This window comes from Peromyscus leucopus, chromosome 15, assembly GCF_004664715.2.
Source record: "Peromyscus leucopus breed LL Stock chromosome 15, UCI_PerLeu_2.1, whole genome shotgun sequence".
Lineage (NCBI taxonomy): Eukaryota > Metazoa > Chordata > Mammalia > Rodentia > Cricetidae > Peromyscus > Peromyscus leucopus.
In genome coordinates, this window is record NC_051076.1 from 4,379,032 (window position 1) to 4,397,114 (window position 18,083).

Genomic DNA, 18,083 nt, shown 5'->3' on the forward strand with positions numbered 1-18,083 from the left:
CATGACAGTGAGACATGTCTGCTCCTGGCACTATCAGTTTACTTCAGAAAAGGATGATGGGCATTGAAAAACCTCCTTTTCCTTTTAATGTGGCAAATCTAGCAAAGAAACTGCCCTTGCCTCAACTGCTGACAGTATGTTGTCCTAATTGGATAACAGGACACAAAAGAAGGCAGCTGGAAATTTTTTCCAAGACAAGGTAGGACAGTCCTTCAAAATTCCTGCTTCACAGAAAAGTCTGTCAGATATTCAAGGCCTGTAGGCCAACACTGCAGAGGAATCTCAGGTGAGTGTCCAGGCAGCCAGCTGTTTCTGCCATTTCTATATTTTTGGAAGTTGCTTGCTCTGTACTCACTGTTTACTCAGGTAATATTCTTTCCTTCTCTGGTCTTTGATGGGGTTGAAGACTAGAGAGTTATAGTTAACAGTTTTCCTTTGTTATGATAGAAAGTAAATCAGGTACAAAACTTTGGACTCACCAAGAGAGGATAGATAATGGAGTATTTTCTCTGAATTTACCAAATACAAATGGATTGGATATTGTGAATGTGATTCTTACTCAAAAATTGTTCTTATTGTATATAGTTTCACTTTGCTAAAGTTAATAGCTTTCCTTTTTTTTTTTTTTTTTTTTGGTTTTTTTCGAGACAGGGTTTTTCTGTGTAGCTTTGTGCCTTTCCTGGAACTCGCTTTGGAGACCAGGCTGGCCTTGAACTCACAGAGATCCACCTGCCTCTGCCTCCTGAGTGCTGGGATTAAAGGCGTGCGCTGCCACCACTGCCTGGCAAGCTTTCCTTTTTTTAGACAATAGCAGAATTGTTCTGACTGTATATAGCTTTAGTATGTTAGAGTTAAAATCCTTCCTTTTTATTTAGACAAAAAGGGGAAAAGTTGAGGGAGATTGTTTGTGTTGCCACTCCAAGACTGCCAATGGATTCAGATCTTGGTTTGGAGGGTGGAGTCCACACTAAGCTGTCTGGAGTGGACCACAGAGCCTTCTGGAGAACTCAGAAGAAGCTAGAGAGACACACTGGAGGAATAAGGAGTAGCCTAAGGAGATGTGCGGCCTTTTCAATTCAGGAGAGTGGAGAATAGAACAAGTGATTGTTTCTCCATTGCTCCATGGTTTATTCCTTAATACTTAACTCCCAAGTTTTATTTTTTAATAAAACAATAAAAGAAGTTGCAATAATGATATCAATGGTCTCACCCTGTGCTGGGCACTATGTGCTGTAACTGATCTGGCAGGCAAAAATGTGCCTGTGGATACAATCAAGGCATGACTGTTAAGAAGTAACTAATCACTTTCTGATTGGAGTCCTGATCCACAAGAAGGAATGTCATGTCTGGTCATAGACATTAGGGTAGACCTTGCTATCGATATTCTGCTAAGTGTTCGAGTTGTCAAAATGCTTTCTAAATGTTTATGTTCATACCTATGGACTTCAGCTGATGTCAACCATGGTTAGAGAAGCTTCTTTTTTGCAGTGGGTAACAATCAGTGGAGAGATGAATAACTGCTCCAAGTACGGAGAATAAGAGACTGAGTGTTCAGCACTAAATGAGGTGCCTATATCACACCACCACCACCATCACTACCATCACCACCAATTCTCAGGAAACATCACAAGAGGAGAGAAAAAAGAAAGTTGGAGGATGGGAAATAGTGCTACAAAATGCTGTTTTCTAACTATGGCATGGTCATTGCACTCATTAACTCACAGCATCTGGGGTTACCTGAACAAGATTAAGAGAGTCAAAATTGCCCTGGCAGGATTCCATCCTGCATGTCTGTTCTGAGGAGCAGTAGGCAGTTTCCTCCGTCCAACTTCTCTCACACTGAAGTGCATGCCTCCACCTCATGGAAGACTCGATGGACATGGACATGAGCCCTCTTGGGCCTCAGAACTACCTTTTCGGTTGTGAACTAAAAGCTGGCAAGGATTATCACTTTAAGGTGGATAATGATGAGAATGGGCACCAGTTATCACTAAAAACAGTTTAGGGGCAGGGGCAAAAGACGAATTACACATTGTAGAGACAGAAGCAATGAACTATGAAGGCAGTCCAGTTAAAGTAACAATGGCAACTTTGAAAATGTCTGTACAACCAACAGTTTCTCTTGGGAGCTTTGAAATTACACCACCTGTGATCTTAAGGTTGAAGTGTGGGTCAGGGCCTGTGCACATTAGTGGACAGCACCTAGTAGCTGTAGAGGAAGATGCAGAGTCAGAAGATGAAGATGAGAAAGATATAAAACTCTTAAGTATGTCTGGAAAATGATCTGCTCTTGGAGGTGGTAACAAGGTTCCACAGAAAAAAGTAAAATTTGATGAGGATGATGAGGATGATGACAAAGATGATGATGATGATGATTTTGATGATGAGGAAGCTGAAGAAAAAGTTCCAGTGAAGAAATCTGTATGAGATACCCCAGCCAAAAATGCACAAAAATCAAACCAAAATGGAAAAGACTTAAAACCATCAACACCAAGATCAAAGGGTCAAGAGTCTTTCACAAAACAGGAAAAAAAAAACTCTTAAAACACAAAAAAGACCTAGTTCTGTAAGAGACATTAAGGCAAAAATGCAACAAGTATAGGAAACGGTGGTTCTCTTCCCAAAGTGGAAGCCAAGTTCATTAATTATGTGAAAAATTGCTTCCGGATGACTGACCAGGAGGCTATTCAAGATCTCTGGCAGTGGAGGAAGTCTCTTTAAGAAAATGGTTTAAACAGTTTGAAATAATTCCATTTTACTTAATTTCTGTAACAGTTGATATATATATATGGCTGTCCTTTTTATAATGCAAAGTGAGAATTTTCCCTACTGTGTTTGATAAATGTCCAGGTTCCATTGCCAAGAATGTGTTGTCTAAAATGCCTGTTTAGTTTTCAAGGATGGAACTCCACCCTTTACTTGGTTTTAAGTATGTATAGAATGTTATGATAGGACATAGTAATAGTGGTGGTCAGATGTGGAAATGGTAGGGAGACAAATATACATGTGAAATAAACTCATGTGAAATAAACTCAGTATTTTAATTTAAAAAAAAAAGACAGTCAAACTCTCATAAGTGGGGTAAATGTTCTCAGGCTCCACCCCTTACTGGGGAGCTATTGGCAGTTGAGAGGTAAGGATGGCTGCTGTTGGAAGAGCTTTGTATGTTTTCTTCTGAGTGGCTAAGTTTATTTGTTGTTTTGGTCTTTCTCTCTTTCTTCTTTCTTTTTTTCTTTCTCTTTCTTCTTGTTTTTAAGAAAAGAAACAGGAAGTAAAGATAACCAACTGAATGTCAGGATGAACATGGATGTTAGAGGTTGAGAGACTGTGATAGGAAGTAATTGTCTACAAGACAGCACACACAAATATAGAGTGGAAGAAAATTTGGGTTTAGCTAAGGAATGACCTTTGAAATAAGCAAGTGAATGATTATTATGAAAGCCAGTGATATGTGATGGCTTGAAGACTGTGACATGAAAAGATGGCTGTGGCTATGTTTTCATGTATTATAGTTTTCAGGGTGGCAAAGAACTGTGATAAGGTGTCAGAGGACAGTGAAAAAGAAAAGATAAAGCTGGACAGTGATAGTACGGTGACAATCCAGGTACCAGAAAAGCAGGTACTATGAGAGCTGAGGAACCGAGTGGACACCGAGGAAAACATGGCTTGTGCCCTCCAGGGCATCCTTGGTCTGCTCTGTAGATCATTTGAGACAGTTCTCATAAGGGCTAATGGTTCCCTGGGTCGATACTTACGGATAGTCTCTGGTCACAGGTGTTTCCTTGGTCTTCAGAGGGCAGTGGATTAATTTGTCAGTGGTAACTCTCAAATTTTTATGGGAAGAAATAAAAACCCCAACTGCCTGCCCTCTCGGATACAGCAGAATCATATTCTAGTTTCTCTGAAGGTCTCTGGTACTGAACCCTAGGTCCCAAGCCGGTAACTTTTAGCTTCTCTTTCTTCATCTTACTTTACTAACTGGGATTGCCAAACAAATCACCCAAACCCATATCTTTGTCTCCAGGTTGAACTATATTGGTAATTTTGGAAGGGTAAGCCTTGTGAACATTGAAATCACCAAGGGAACATTTATGCAAGTCTTAATCACATGGAAGTACATTCAGCTCTACATTTAAAGCTGAAAATCTTGTGTAGCTACGCTGTTGGAGGAAGAAAACCTTGAACGTAATGTTAGTGATAGGCAGACTGACATATTTTAGAATAATGAGAGCCATAGGCAGAATATTCATGAAGACACCCACACTAGTGCAAAAACAGAAACAAGCACTAAGTACATACCTACATTTCTGTGTGTACAGATGTGTGTATGTACATAAACATGCAATTCCACAAATTCAGACATGTGTAATGTGATTACATTCCTAGACAATGCAAATGATATATTTGCACAATGAATGAATGAATGCTGTTTTTATTTGCTGGTTTGAATTTGCTGTGGGCACATGTAAACACATAAATGTTCTGTATATGTGCTTTCTAACTTTTATTTAACAAGCATATACTACTTGTGTCATATATGTTTAAAAACAACAAATGGTTCTTCTACCTAGGCATTTGGTAGGGGCAGTTTTGGCCCTGGGAGAAGCAGTGTGGCCCATTGTAGGCCTTTAACTGAGGGGAATTCTGGGATGCCAGAAGACTTAGAACTAATCCCAGGCAAAATATAATGGTCAATCTCTCTAGGAAATATTCATGTTCTTTCGTCTTTCCTTTTCATAAGTGGACAAGTGACAAAATACAATGTCTTGGAGCTCTGATCAGAAAGACATGATGGAAGAGAGGAAAGTCATTATTATTTAAAAAACATACGCTTTTTTGCTGCAAAGATCCAGGGGAAAAATCCACATACTTTGTTAATAATCCCCTTTGAATGTGCAAGCAAGTTTGACTTTCATTCTCATCTGCAGGGAATCCTCAGCAGCTGTTGCTGTTGAAGAAAAGCTCTGGGCTTCTAGGCCTAGAAGAACCACACACAAGGGCAGGGGCACAAAGCTAGGTTGGAAGAGTTCCAGGAAAATCCACTCACCAGCACTGCTGTTAAGAGTCCACAAGGCCCCCCTCCCCCTAGTTTCTCTCCATTGTGCACCAGACAGAGATTCCAGGATTAACCAGAAGACACCTGTTTGGTATGCATGCCGTGCAGGTGGCAAAGACACAAGCCAGCTTTACTGTTCATTAGTGTTCCCTGCTAAATGGTTTTTAATGCTAAGGAGTTCAGTGACAGCATTACTGCAAATATGATACAGGCAAGGGAGAAAAGTCATCTTACGTTTTCCATCCCTATCACAGCCCACCCATGCCAACACCAGAGACTTTAGGGACAGAAGCACTGTTCATTTCTGTCTCATTTACTCTAATGCCACACACTCTGTCTTAACAGGATTCAGGCTGACCACACCTCAACATTCCCTTTCTAACACAGGTGAGGACAGCCTGCAAGAAGTCAATGATAAACTTCGCCATGTATAGTAGAGCCAACACTTGATCCCTGTCTGCAAAGAACGAAGCTAAAATCTCTGGTTTGGAGCCTACGTATTGGTATAATTAAACATTAATGTGTAGTTTGCCCTACTCTCCTCTGATATGTCAATGTCTTTATTCATCATTCACTGTTAATTTGTTGAGTGTCTTGTGTGATTCTACCACGACACTATGCCCTCCTGAAGAGAGAGCAAAAGGGAAAGATACAATTCCCACCCTCAGAAGAATTATGACTCTGGAGAGAGCAAGAGGATCAGGAAGGCTGGGCGGTGGTAGCGCACGCCTTTAATCCCAGTGCTCGGGAGACAGAGGCAGGCAGATCTCTGTGAGTTCAAGGCCAGCCTGATCTACAGAGTGAGTTCCAGGAAAGGTGCAAAGCTACACAGAGAAACTCTGTCTTGAAAAAAAAAAAAAAGAGAGAGAGAGAGAGAGAGGATCAGGAAGAAGGAGGACTGCAGAGTTGAAGCAGCAGTTAAGAACACTGGCTGCTTCTGCAGAGGACCAAGACACACCCCCAGTGTCTCATAACCACCTACACCTCCTTCTCAAGGGGACCTGATACCCTCTTCTGGCCTCCATAGGCATCTGTGCACTTAGGTACATATACCCACAGACATATATACATAAATAAATAAAAATTAACATAAATCTTTTCTTAAGAGGAAAACAGGAAGGAGGGAGGTAAAGAGTGGGAGAGAGATGACAGAGAAGGATTAGAAGCGATGAAAAACTTTTTTTTGTTTGTTTTTCCAGACAGGGTTTTTCTCTGTTCCTCTGTGTCGCCCTGGCTGCCCTGGAACTTGATCTGTGTAGTCCAGGCTGGCCTCGAATTCACAGATATCTGCCTGCCTCTGCCTCCAGAGTGTGGGGATTAGAGGTGTGCACCACCATTGCCTGGCAGTTCTTAACTCTTGATAAAGCTGATTTTGTGTCTGCCCGGTTTGGTGCTGAATGAAAACAGAAACAGACATCCTGCCTTTCACCTGTAACTGCCATGGCTTCTTGCCTAAAAAACAATGTTCCTGGTCATTTTCCCCTTTGAACCTATCTCATCCTATAGTTTGATATTTTAAGCTTTAGCTGTACCTTGGCTAAATAAGGTTTACTTCCTCTGTCTCCATTTTACCTCTCCCATGTTTTATGAAGAAATGGAGTCAGTCTAGTGGCAGCTTCTTTACAAATGTAAGTCTCCTTCTTTGATCTACCTTTTCTTGGAGTTTGTTCAAGTCCAGATTTCTTTTCTTTTTCATTATACTTCAAAATCTGTATGCCCTTATTAAAAATACATGTGGCTATCCCAAAGTTTCAAATGTTTTTTTTTTTTTTCCTATGACTTTTCCCAGAACCTTTGGGGTTTTCGTATTTATTTTTAGAGCTATGGTCCATCAGGATATAATGTGTGGCAAGGGTTGAAAATTGGTTTTTATTTTTCTCTATGATGGTGAGTTGTTTCAGCATCATCTGTTGAAGCCTTTATCCTTTCTCTTTTGATATGTCTTAGAAACTTGGTCAAAATCAACTGACCATGTGTCTTTGGATTTATTTCTAAGTTTCTACTCGACCTTATTAGTTGATTCTATACATTTATTTCACAGTATCTTACCTTATGTATAAGTAACTTACACTGTGTCTCAGGTATTGCTAAGTCATAAAAATTTATTCTCTCTCAAATATAATCCAAATATTCTAAGCTGTTAATAAACACTATAATTAGACTATAAATGATTTCTTTCAAAAGCTTGGTAGAAAATTTGAATAAAACCAAGATAAATTTAATTTTTTTTTTTTTTTTTTAATTTAATAAAAATAAAATTTAATAAATTAAATTAAAAATATTTAATTTTCTTGTTCATAAGTGTCTCCATTTCTTAGGTACATTTTCATTTATTGGATCCTTTCTTAAACAATGTTTTAAGTTTTTCAGAATGAAAATATTTTAAATTGTGTTAAATACATATTAAAATTTCTCTTATTTTGATGCTATTGTAAATTGTATGAATTTTCAAATTTTTGGGTTGTTATTTATTCCTAGTACATAGAAATAGCATTTGTTTATGTATAATTATCTTAAATCCTGAGGCCTTAGCAAATACTGAGTAATGTTAGCAATGTTGGTAAATTCTGAGAGCTTTCTGTCCATAAATAACAACTGTATATTAAGACAACTCTTCTGTCCACCCGCAATCTTCAATTCCTTTTTCTTGTTTTCTTGCTTTGTTTAGAACTTTTACTACAATGTCAAATAAAAAAATAGTGGCAACATTTTTGCCTTGTTCCTTATCTTAGGAAGTAACTCTGCAGTTTTACAGCACTGTTTGGTGCTCGGTGCAGGTTTTTCACAGGTCCTTTTATCTGTTACAAAAGTTACCATCTAAGTTTGTTGAGACATTTTTTTTACTTAAAGTTTCATAAATTGTCTTTTTTTCTTAGTCAACTGAGATATTCATATTATTTTATTTTTTAAAGATTTATTTATTTTGAACAGGCCATGCCAGTCAGAAAACCAGACAGGCTGCCCACAGACATTATCCTCTCTCTTTCTCTGTTCCCTTAAACCCAGTGTCTCAGTCTTGTTCACAGGGCTGCAATAGATCACTAGCTAGAGCTTCCCTCCCCTCCCTACCCACATCTCCTGTGGATCTCATAGACCATCCCCTTCTAACTTCCCTCCCCACAACTGTATCCCAGACTTCAATACCAGCAGGCATTCCCTGTGAACATGCCAGCTGAGCAGGTCAGTAAAAAAAAAAAAAGGCAACACACAGCTATCACACTTTCTGAAAACCCAAAGAGGAAATAGAAACCAATTAGCAAAACACCCACCCAACAAAGACAAAACCAGAAATCAGCACTTAGACCTATAATCATCCCAAACCCAGATGCCTAGACACCAGCATGAGAACACAATCAATAATAGTCAGGGCAATATGTCTCCACTAGAGGCCAGCTATTCTACCTTTTATCTCCAGATCCAGGGGATTCAATTCCCTTTCTCTGACCTATGCAGGTTGCTGCATGCACATAGTGCATATACACAGACACAACACACACAGACACAGACACACACACACACACACACACACACACACACACATTTTTACACAAAATGTAATTATATTATGATTTTACTAACTTCAAAATATTTTTCCATGATTTCTTCCTCAACATAATGTTCCTTTGAAGGTTAGGGCTCATTTTCTAAAAACTGGTATGAGAAGAGAAATGTTTTTATTTGCTTTCAGTTTAACTGCTATGACCGGATGATGGAGAGTGTGTCCAGCTGACACAGGTTAACTCATCAAAGCTGTTACCATGATCTAACCTGATACATATTTATCTATACTTTAAAAAAGTACACATGCTTTTGTTTTTTGAGCATACTACACGATAAGCCCAAGTTGTGCTTACCATCATAAGCCTGCTCTCCCTTCACTGACTGTCTGTGTACTCTGTCAGTTGCTGAGTGATGAGATAGACACATCCAATTGCAATTATCCAAGTGCTGAGTTTTCCACTTATGTTTGAGATGACTTTTTTCTTCATTAATTGACTCTTTTATCATCGTGAAATATCTCATTTTCTGACCAACTATATTTCTTGCCCTCATCTACTTTGTCTTTAAATAGTGTATACACTGTGCTTTGCTATGATTCTATTTTGCAGATATATAATAAGCAAATAGACAGATAATAGATACATACTTTTGTACTTAAAAGGAAGTTTACTCTTGCTTTTTATTTTTCAAGCTTTCACACATGTACATTGTATATTGAATATATATCCCCCCACATCCCCCCTCCTAAAGAGAAGTTTTCTAGGTATATTTAATTAGATTTGGTTGTCAAACCAAACTGTCAATTTGTCTTTCCCTTGTAGTATTTAATTTACCTATTGAATCAAGCCCCTCATGTTAACATTTGTTTTTCTATTTATTTTGTATTTCTTTCTTTTTTCCTCTATCTGTTCTTTGGAAATTTGAATATGCCTTAGCATTTCATGCTAATATCTTTATTGGATGATTACTATTGAAGTATCAATGGTTGTTTCAGGGTGCACAGTGTACACCTTACTTACACAATCTACATGTGAATACATATTGATTTTTTAATAATTTAAGAATTATTGCAGAATACCTCCATTTCCAAGCCCTCTGCTTTGTACTATTGTTGTCTTAGGTTTTATTTGTGCACACATCTAAAACCTAGCATGCATTGTTAATATTTTTGCTCTAAATAGACAATCACCTTGGAAGAAAGTTTTTTTCCACGTTAAAGAATTGCTTCATTCAAGTATAAAATTCAATACATGATAATGATATTTGGAATAGTCTAAAAGTCTGGAAGAAAATATTTAAAATATTTTCATCATAAGGTAATAAAAAATGTTTGAGAATGAAATAAATATGTTTAAATTGATTTAAAGATTTTAGAACAACATTGCATGGTACTCCTCCACTAATATGTGTACTTTTTGATATTTAATATATAAGGCAAAATAAAATGAAAAGTATTGAAATAATTCCCCCAAACCAAATAGAGCATTCATAAATATGTAATTATTAATAGTCAGTTGGATGAATTTTTAATTAAAAAAATTATTAATTTTTTCTCTATCATACTTAGAACTAATTCTTTTCCTGGAATTTTATTTAATTTTTTAATTAATTTTCTTTTAGAATTTCATGCATGAGTACTGTCATTTCCACCCCTTTCTCCTGTGTCCCTCATTCCCTCTCAAACTCATGACCTCTTCTTCATTATTATATATACAAATATATGCATCTATATCCATATTTCTCTGTATAACCTACTGAGTCCATTTAATGTTGTTTGGATGTACGTGTATTTTGGGCTTATCACTTGGAATTGGATAATCTCTTCATCTGAAGCTCATACCAGGAGAAAACTGATTCTTCCTCTCCTGAGCCATGATTCTCTGTAGATCTTTATTGAGAGATGTGGCCTGTGGAAGTCTCTCATCCTCGAAGGCATGTCAATTGTCATTATGCAGGTCTTGTATAGGCAGCCATATCAGCAAAATATCACGGGGCAGCTTCCCTGTGATGTCCAGAAGACATTAACTCTCAACAGGTGCCCTGGTCCTTTGGTTCTTCTGCTCTCCCCACTCCTCTTCTGTGATGCTCCCTGAGCCTCAGGTGTAAGGGTTGGGTTGCAGATGTGTCCACTGGGGCTGGGTACCCCATGCTTACTTATTCTAGATCTCTGTGAGAGCTTCTACCTGCTGCAAAAAGAAACTTCTTTGATGAGGGGTGAGAGCTACACCTATTTGTGAGTATAAGGATATTTAGAATATAGTTAAAAAAAATGCATTGGTTTAGGAAAATAGCAGTAGAGGATTCTCCTCTATAGTTTCATTGATAGTTGGATAGGTTTACAGTGCCAGGCATTAATTCCCTCCTATTGAGAAGGCCATAAGTCTAATTAGACAGCTGTTGGCTGCCTCCAGATAAAAGTGCCACAATTATACCATTGGGGATTGTGTGTGTGTGTGTGTGTGTGTGTGTGTGTGTGTGTGTGTGTGTGTTAAAGTAAGCTTATAAATCAATGTTACTTTGTGGCTTTTCCAGGCATCTTGTGTTATTTGTCTCTCTTTCTCCCCTCTCCCTCTGTATTACCCACCCTGTCCACTTCACAGTTAAAATCTCCCCTTCACATTTTCCCACCCCCTACTTCATAGCATTGATGTCATACCTTGTTTCTAGAGCTCCCTCTTACCCTCCCTTCATGGTCTTCCCAAAGCTAGTTTTCAGCTGTAAAGAAAAATGAAATCATAAAATTTGCAACAAAATGGATGAAATTGGAAAATATTATAATGAGTGAATTAATGTAGACCCAGAAGGACAAATACCATTTTTCTCTTATTTGTGCATCCTCACCCCAAATCTTTAGATTTGATGATACAATACAAGGGAAGTTTTAAATCGATATAAGTATTTACTCAAATACATACCATTTCCATTTTGTTTCACCCAGTTTTGTATACTAAGCATTCACTAACATTCCTAAATGATATTGCAATGGTTTGAATATGCTCCCTGAAGTCAATGTAGCAATGCTGATTGTGGTGATTGGAGGTGTTTGGTGTATTACTTACTTTTCTATTGCTGTGAAAAAACACCATGACTAAGGCAACTTATAAAACAAACTTATAAAACAAAGTGTTTAATTGAGTTTATAGTTTCAGAGGGTTAGATTCCATAATGACTGAATGAAGGCATGGTGCAGGAACAGCTGAGAGCTCATATCTTGATCCACAAACAGGAGGCATAGAGAGAACACTCAGAATGATGGGAATCTTTTGAAATCCCAAAGCCTGCTCCTCATGAAACACTTTCTCCAACATGGCCACATTTTCTAATCTTCCCTAAACAGTTGCATCAGCTGGGACTACGTATTCAAACATATGAGCTCATGGGGGCCATTCCCATTCAAATGACTACATTTAGGTATATGAGGGAACACCTTCATGAATGGGTTCATGCCATTATTGTTGGAATGTGTTCCTTATGCAAGGATGAGTTTGGTTCCTGGTCTCTTTCTCTGGACCTCTAATTGCCCTTCACTGTAGTATGTCAAGAATGTCTCATAGTCTCTCATAGTCCCTTGATTTTGGACTTTTTAGCCTCTGAAACCAGTTGCTAATACATCTGATCCTTACAAATTACTCAGCCTGTGATGTTCTATAATAGCAGTAGAAAGTAGACTAACAGATATAGTCACTGATTTCGGCTTATGGCTTTAAAGGTAAATTTGTGATTTTGTTGTTGTCCTTATAGCACTTTAAAGATGCTTGTTTTTAATTATTCTTATTATTAATGTTTCATTTCTTAGGGTAGAACCAGGGCCTCATACATACAAGGCAAATGTGTTACCACTTAGCTGCACCCCAGTCCACAGCTTACACATGGGGGGGCAGTAGTAGCAAATTCTGAGTATATTGTTTCTTATTTGTTTTGATTTCCTCTACCCATGGTCTTTTTTTTTCTATGTCAGTGCTTCTTAGATTTTGTTATTGAGGATGTGCAAGGTGGCTCAATGGATAAAGGCATTTGCCACCAAGCCTGAAACCTGGATTTGATCCAGGAACACACATAGCAAAGTAGGAAACCAAATCCTGGAGGTTCTCTCTGGCCTCCAAATGCATGCTATGGCTGACCAACACACACACACACACACACACACACACACACACACACACACACACACACGACAAATACATAAAAATATATTTTAAAGAGGCTTTATTCCTATTTTTCAGTCATTTGGCACAGTTATTCTAAATGTGGGCTCTTTGTGTTTATCCTATTTGGGTTTTGTTGGGTTTGACTAGAGCCCCTTAGTATCCATCAAATTTGTAGATTATTTGTTCAAATCCATTCTTACCCATCCCCCTTCTCTTTCTGATAATACTCTTCACACACAGTAGACTGTTCTTTCTGATTTCATGCTTGTCTGAATATTTTCCTTGTCCTGTTTCCAATTCCTTCTCCTGTACCTGTGACCTTTAATTACTCTCATTCAATGAATTGTTTTATTCTAGACACTACACTGTCCAGTCCTAAAAGTTCTGTCATTAATTTATATGTTTAATATTTCTCTTTGTGTGCTCTATTCTTTAAGTCCCTCAGCGTGTTTGTGACAATTTTCTATCTATAACAGCTCTTTGCTGATTTTTATGTCATTCCTAAACCTTATTCTGCATGTGTGTGTTTGCCTTCTTTCAGAGAGCACTGGATTTATTTTGACAGGCTGGAGATACATGCACCGTCTGGATCCTTGTAAGGCAGCTCCAGCAGCTTTTAGTATGTGAATAATCCCCTCCCCTACCTCTCTTGTATCTACCATTAAACGGAGACTGCTCTGCTATGGATGATTGGAACTTGAGCCTGTCTACATCTTGGCTCTGGGGCTGGCAAGCTTGTTGGTCCCTGTGCATTTTCCCAAGTCTCAGAGAATATGGTGGCCTTCCTAGTTCAGTGAAGTGGCTCAGAGGAGTTGCTACTCAAAGGAGCTAACACACTGTATTTGGGAGTTCTCACTCTATTTCCCCCTCCCCAGTGCTCTGCCCATCAAATGTTTTGCTTTATCTGTCATGGACTCCAGTTGTTTATATCCCACTCTGAGTAAGCTCTATTTTTATTTCTGTTTTCATCTCTGTTTTTCTGCTAAAATTGCCTTCATGCACAAACCCAGGACGACTGTGAGGCTCTTCTCCTTGGTTCCCTTCCTTCAGGAACTGTACCTCTGTACTGCACTTTGTCTAATGTGTGAAGAGGGCTGCTTCATGTATTTCATTAAGTTCTCTGTGTGTGTTTGGAGGGCAAACCCAGGACTAGTAACCATATCATGGCTGGAAGTAAAAGCCAGCTCTCCTTGGTTTTTTAAATCCTTTACTTTTCTCATGGTATCTGAGCTGGCAGTATCATTGTTTCTCTTACATAAGTCTTCACAATTTCCCTCACCAACACAACCCTAAACCCTGTTACTGTTCCCCAAAGGAAGATCCCTCTGTGTGGGGCACATGTTGACTAATTAGTGAATATTCTCTGTCAAGAATTAGAAAACAGACAAAGATCAGACTACATGTGGGTGTAGGGGATAGAGGTAGTCAGCTCTCAGCTAAATGCCACAGAACCAGGCACGCTGTCTCTGTGATATTGTCAACTTCAGGTCTTCTAGTCACATCTTTCTACAAATTCAGGACATGAGATAATCTGTTTTCACCTTCCTGACTCCAATTCTGTTATCTAGTAAGCATGAAATAAATTTCCTCTGAGATGCAAATGGTTCATAAAACTCAATCTGCTATTTCTGCTGAGAATCTTAGAAAATCCAAAGCCTTAAATTGAGAGAATGAATTACTAATTGTGGGACTCTGGACTTCAGCCAAGGGCATGGAAAGGAAATATGGAAAAGACCTGATTCCTCCCAGCTCCTCTTACCTAGTCTACAATGGGGTGGCCCTTCCACACTTCCTGCATTTGGCAGAGTGGAAGAGGGTGGCAAGAACAGGAAGGTTTTAACAGCAGTGTGGGAAGGAGGGAGAAGCTCCTCAGTCTCACCCCTTTGAGAGCTGCATGGCCACCGCGGACTCTGGCGCCAGCCCTCTGCCTCTCCCTTCTGTCTCTATCTGCTGCCAGGGTATCACCCTGAACCCCCAGGTAGTTGCTAGGAGAAATGGTTTGAACCTCATAGGAGCACTTAACCTGGACTATGGAAAGTGCTAATGGAGCAGACTCTGAATAGATGGGTCAGCCATGACAAGCCAAAGCCTTTTTCTAATTTAAAGCAGAACATACATCCTGGGGTAAAGAGAGCTTCCAAGTCCTCTATCAAATCATTCCTAAACCCACTGGGGACCTGATGATGTAATAAAGGACTCTGAGATGATGCGGGGAGTTGGGTCATAAAGGAGAATCAAAAAAGTAACAGTGCAACCTCAGACCGTCCTATACTCTGTCACCCAAATTCTAACTGGAAGGAGAGGACTTCACCTGCTTTACAGTCAGTCCAAGAATACTTATGGCTGGAGTTTTCTAAAAGCCAGTAAGAGTGTTCTCTTTGAAGGTGTGAATATTTATAGTCCAAGAATAAAGTGGGACTGTGGTTAAACAAACAAATAGGCTGCACAAGAAATGAGGCAGGGTTAGAATCCGAGTCCAGCTGCAGTTGAACAGACCCAGACACTACAGGAGAAGCAGTGAAATTACCACACTGTTAGCTCAGATTCCACACATTCTCTTAGATATTTGTAGATTTCATCTGTAGTCAGCAGAGATAAAAGAAGGAACACACTTTTTATTTTTAATCCATGATAATTTTGAAATATCTATCAAGAGATGTGTTATTTGGCTAACAAAAAATGTGATCATAGAACTAATTTTCTTTTTAGAAGACTCCAGAGATAGATCTTCAAGTATATTCAGGAAATGCTGTTGTCTAGCCCTAGTCATAGTCAACTGGGCTGATTGTCTCAGCTGTCTCTGTGAGCCCCAACTTTGAAGAACAGTATCATTAGAATTCCTTGGGTTCCTCTTGAAAGGGTTGGATCTAGAGCTTCCTTGTGAATCCATAACATGTTCCCAGTCCACACAGGTGGAAACCACTGAGATCTGGCCTTCTGATATTCTTAAAAGCTTTTGGTCTAGTATCAGAACACTACAAGGCAATGCCCACTATTTCAAGTCAGCCTCAGCTAGTGTGAACCATCTCATTGCCTTAAACAAGGTCAGGAGAGGCCCATGCCTGGCAGTTACTGAGGGTAAGATATGCTCTTCCTCTGTAGAAGACACAGTTCCTTTAGAATATCTGGCTTTTGTTCCCCTTCCAGATCTATCTGATTCATCACTGTCATGATGACCCTTCTTCACTGTATACAGCCCTGAGAAAACTGTAGTCAGAGATGCTTCTGACCCTTAACCAAGGATGTGCCTTATGGCCACTTCAGGCCAACTAGATGTTTTCTCTTTGGTGTTTCAGACACAGAGAGTCAGCAAGGCTAGTTGTAGAGGAGATCTATTCCCTTTGATGCAGCCTGATCAAACTAGAGATGGAGCTACTAAATTCTACTACCGTGTATGCCTCTGCTCGGGTCCATATCATTTCTACACCTGATTCCTCGGGGTTTTATGGGTTTTATAAAGCTCCAGTATCTTTCAGGAAGTTAGTTTGTTTAACTTACCTCAAACTTTTATTGTGTGCCCTAAACAATAGCATTCTTAAAGGAATCCAACCTCATTTAAGACCTACACAAATACCAAGACAGTATTCTAAGCATTCTGTGGAGGAAGAAAGTACAGAAAAGGAAAGAAAAATAGCACACCTAAAATGACAGAGAAGGGAAGAAAGAGCCAAGATGCAGTTCCGGGACAGGCTGACCCTCAGCTGCATGCTTTTAAACCATATCCTACAGAAGCCTTTCTGTATTCCAAATTTCCTTTCCCAAACATTAGACAGTTTATACCCTAATTCAAGAATTTTCCTTTCTAAAACTGAATAATGAAACCCTTGCCAATTTAAAGGAAGCAATAACTTAATGGATAGCATGTTCTCAAATTTAGATTTTCTCCCCATAAATTTTTCTAAAACCTTTGGTGGCTTCTGCTGCTTGTCTTCAAGGCAGACAACAAAACAAATGAACAAGCAGCAAATGAATATTAATGGCAAAACTCAGAAATGTCAGCCCACGCTTCTCCCGGAGCTTGCTTTTGGATGCACATGTGTTGTGATTTTATGTTGCATACCTATAATATAGTTACTCTGCTAGTAAAAATGTTCCCAGTTAAATGGTGGAATTAAACACATTCATATTTCATAGTATTATGCAAAGAACACTAGAATTTTCAAGCTATCTGCCACCCTACAAAGTTGAAGGAAAATCACACTAAATATGACCGACATGATGATAACTACTCATTTTGGGTGGTGCTGCTTATATTGCCTCTAGGAAGTGCAATCCTTCCTATAAATCCAAAGCCATCAGATTTTGAGGATAAGGACCTTGGCACTTGCTGGATTCTACAAGAATAATGTCATTTGTCAGCCCAACTGCAAGGCCTGGAATCAGTTTAAGGGGCTTGAAATCTCATTTTAACTCTTGGCCCAGACACCAAGTAAAATGCCCTGGGCCTTGAGAAGGACCAGAGTATGGTGTATTTATTGGATGAGACTACAAATCTGGTTACCTTGATGGGAATTTATAGAAAAGAGATAAAGCAAAGCCAGATTTTGCTGTTGGCCATAGATGCATCAGGTTAATAACACACAAGGCAGTCGCTTGGCCTGCAGTCTTTAGAGTGGACAGGAAGACTACCTAGCTTCTGAGGATTAATATTAGGACAATAGAATATGGACTTTGAATATTTTCCCTGGCCTCCTCTCCAACAAGACGAATAACTACTCTCATTTCACCATCTTTGCCTCATGATACCTTTTACATAGATCCATATTGCTTCCAAACTGTCTTTTTCCCTAAAGAGTCAGGCCATGTATATAAACATATATAATGAATATATATGTGCACACACAGAGAAGTAAATAAATCCAGTGCATTTCCTAGTGACATGTATAAGCACACATACACACACATATATGCATGCATACATGCACACATGTGCACACAAAGACATCTATTTATTGAAAACCTCCTTTGGATCAGGAGTGGTAGTATAAGATATAATGGTGCTTCTATGTATGTAGAGCTTATTGTCCTGCATAGGAGAATGCTGACTTGGCAGAGGTCTAGCTATTTCCTACCTACTCTAAGCTCAAATAAGACTCACCATCTCCAGTTGTTGCTTGCTGGCTTTCTTTGGCTTATGTATTCAATAAGGTAAATTTCACAATCATCTGTCGATTCTCTGCTAATTTTCATCAACTCTGTGCTGGTATTGCCTTTCTAATGTCTATAGAAGCAGTTTCAGATGGAAACCTCCTAAACTGTAACATTCAGTTTTATTAATTTAGCTGGGTAAAGTTTTCTGATACATATACAGGTAGCTAGACCTCAGAGAGGAGCTAGGTGTCACATTCCCTCCTTGAGTCATTCCTTTAAAGGAAAAA

The 18,083-nt window shown here is 38.9% G+C and overlaps 1 pseudogene; it reads left to right on the forward strand.

The window, feature by feature from the left end:
* Positions 1 to 1,631: 1,631 nt before the first annotated feature.
* On the forward strand, positions 1,632 to 2,765 carry LOC114702371 (annotated as a pseudogene).
* Positions 2,766 to 18,083: the final 15,318 nt, after the last annotated feature.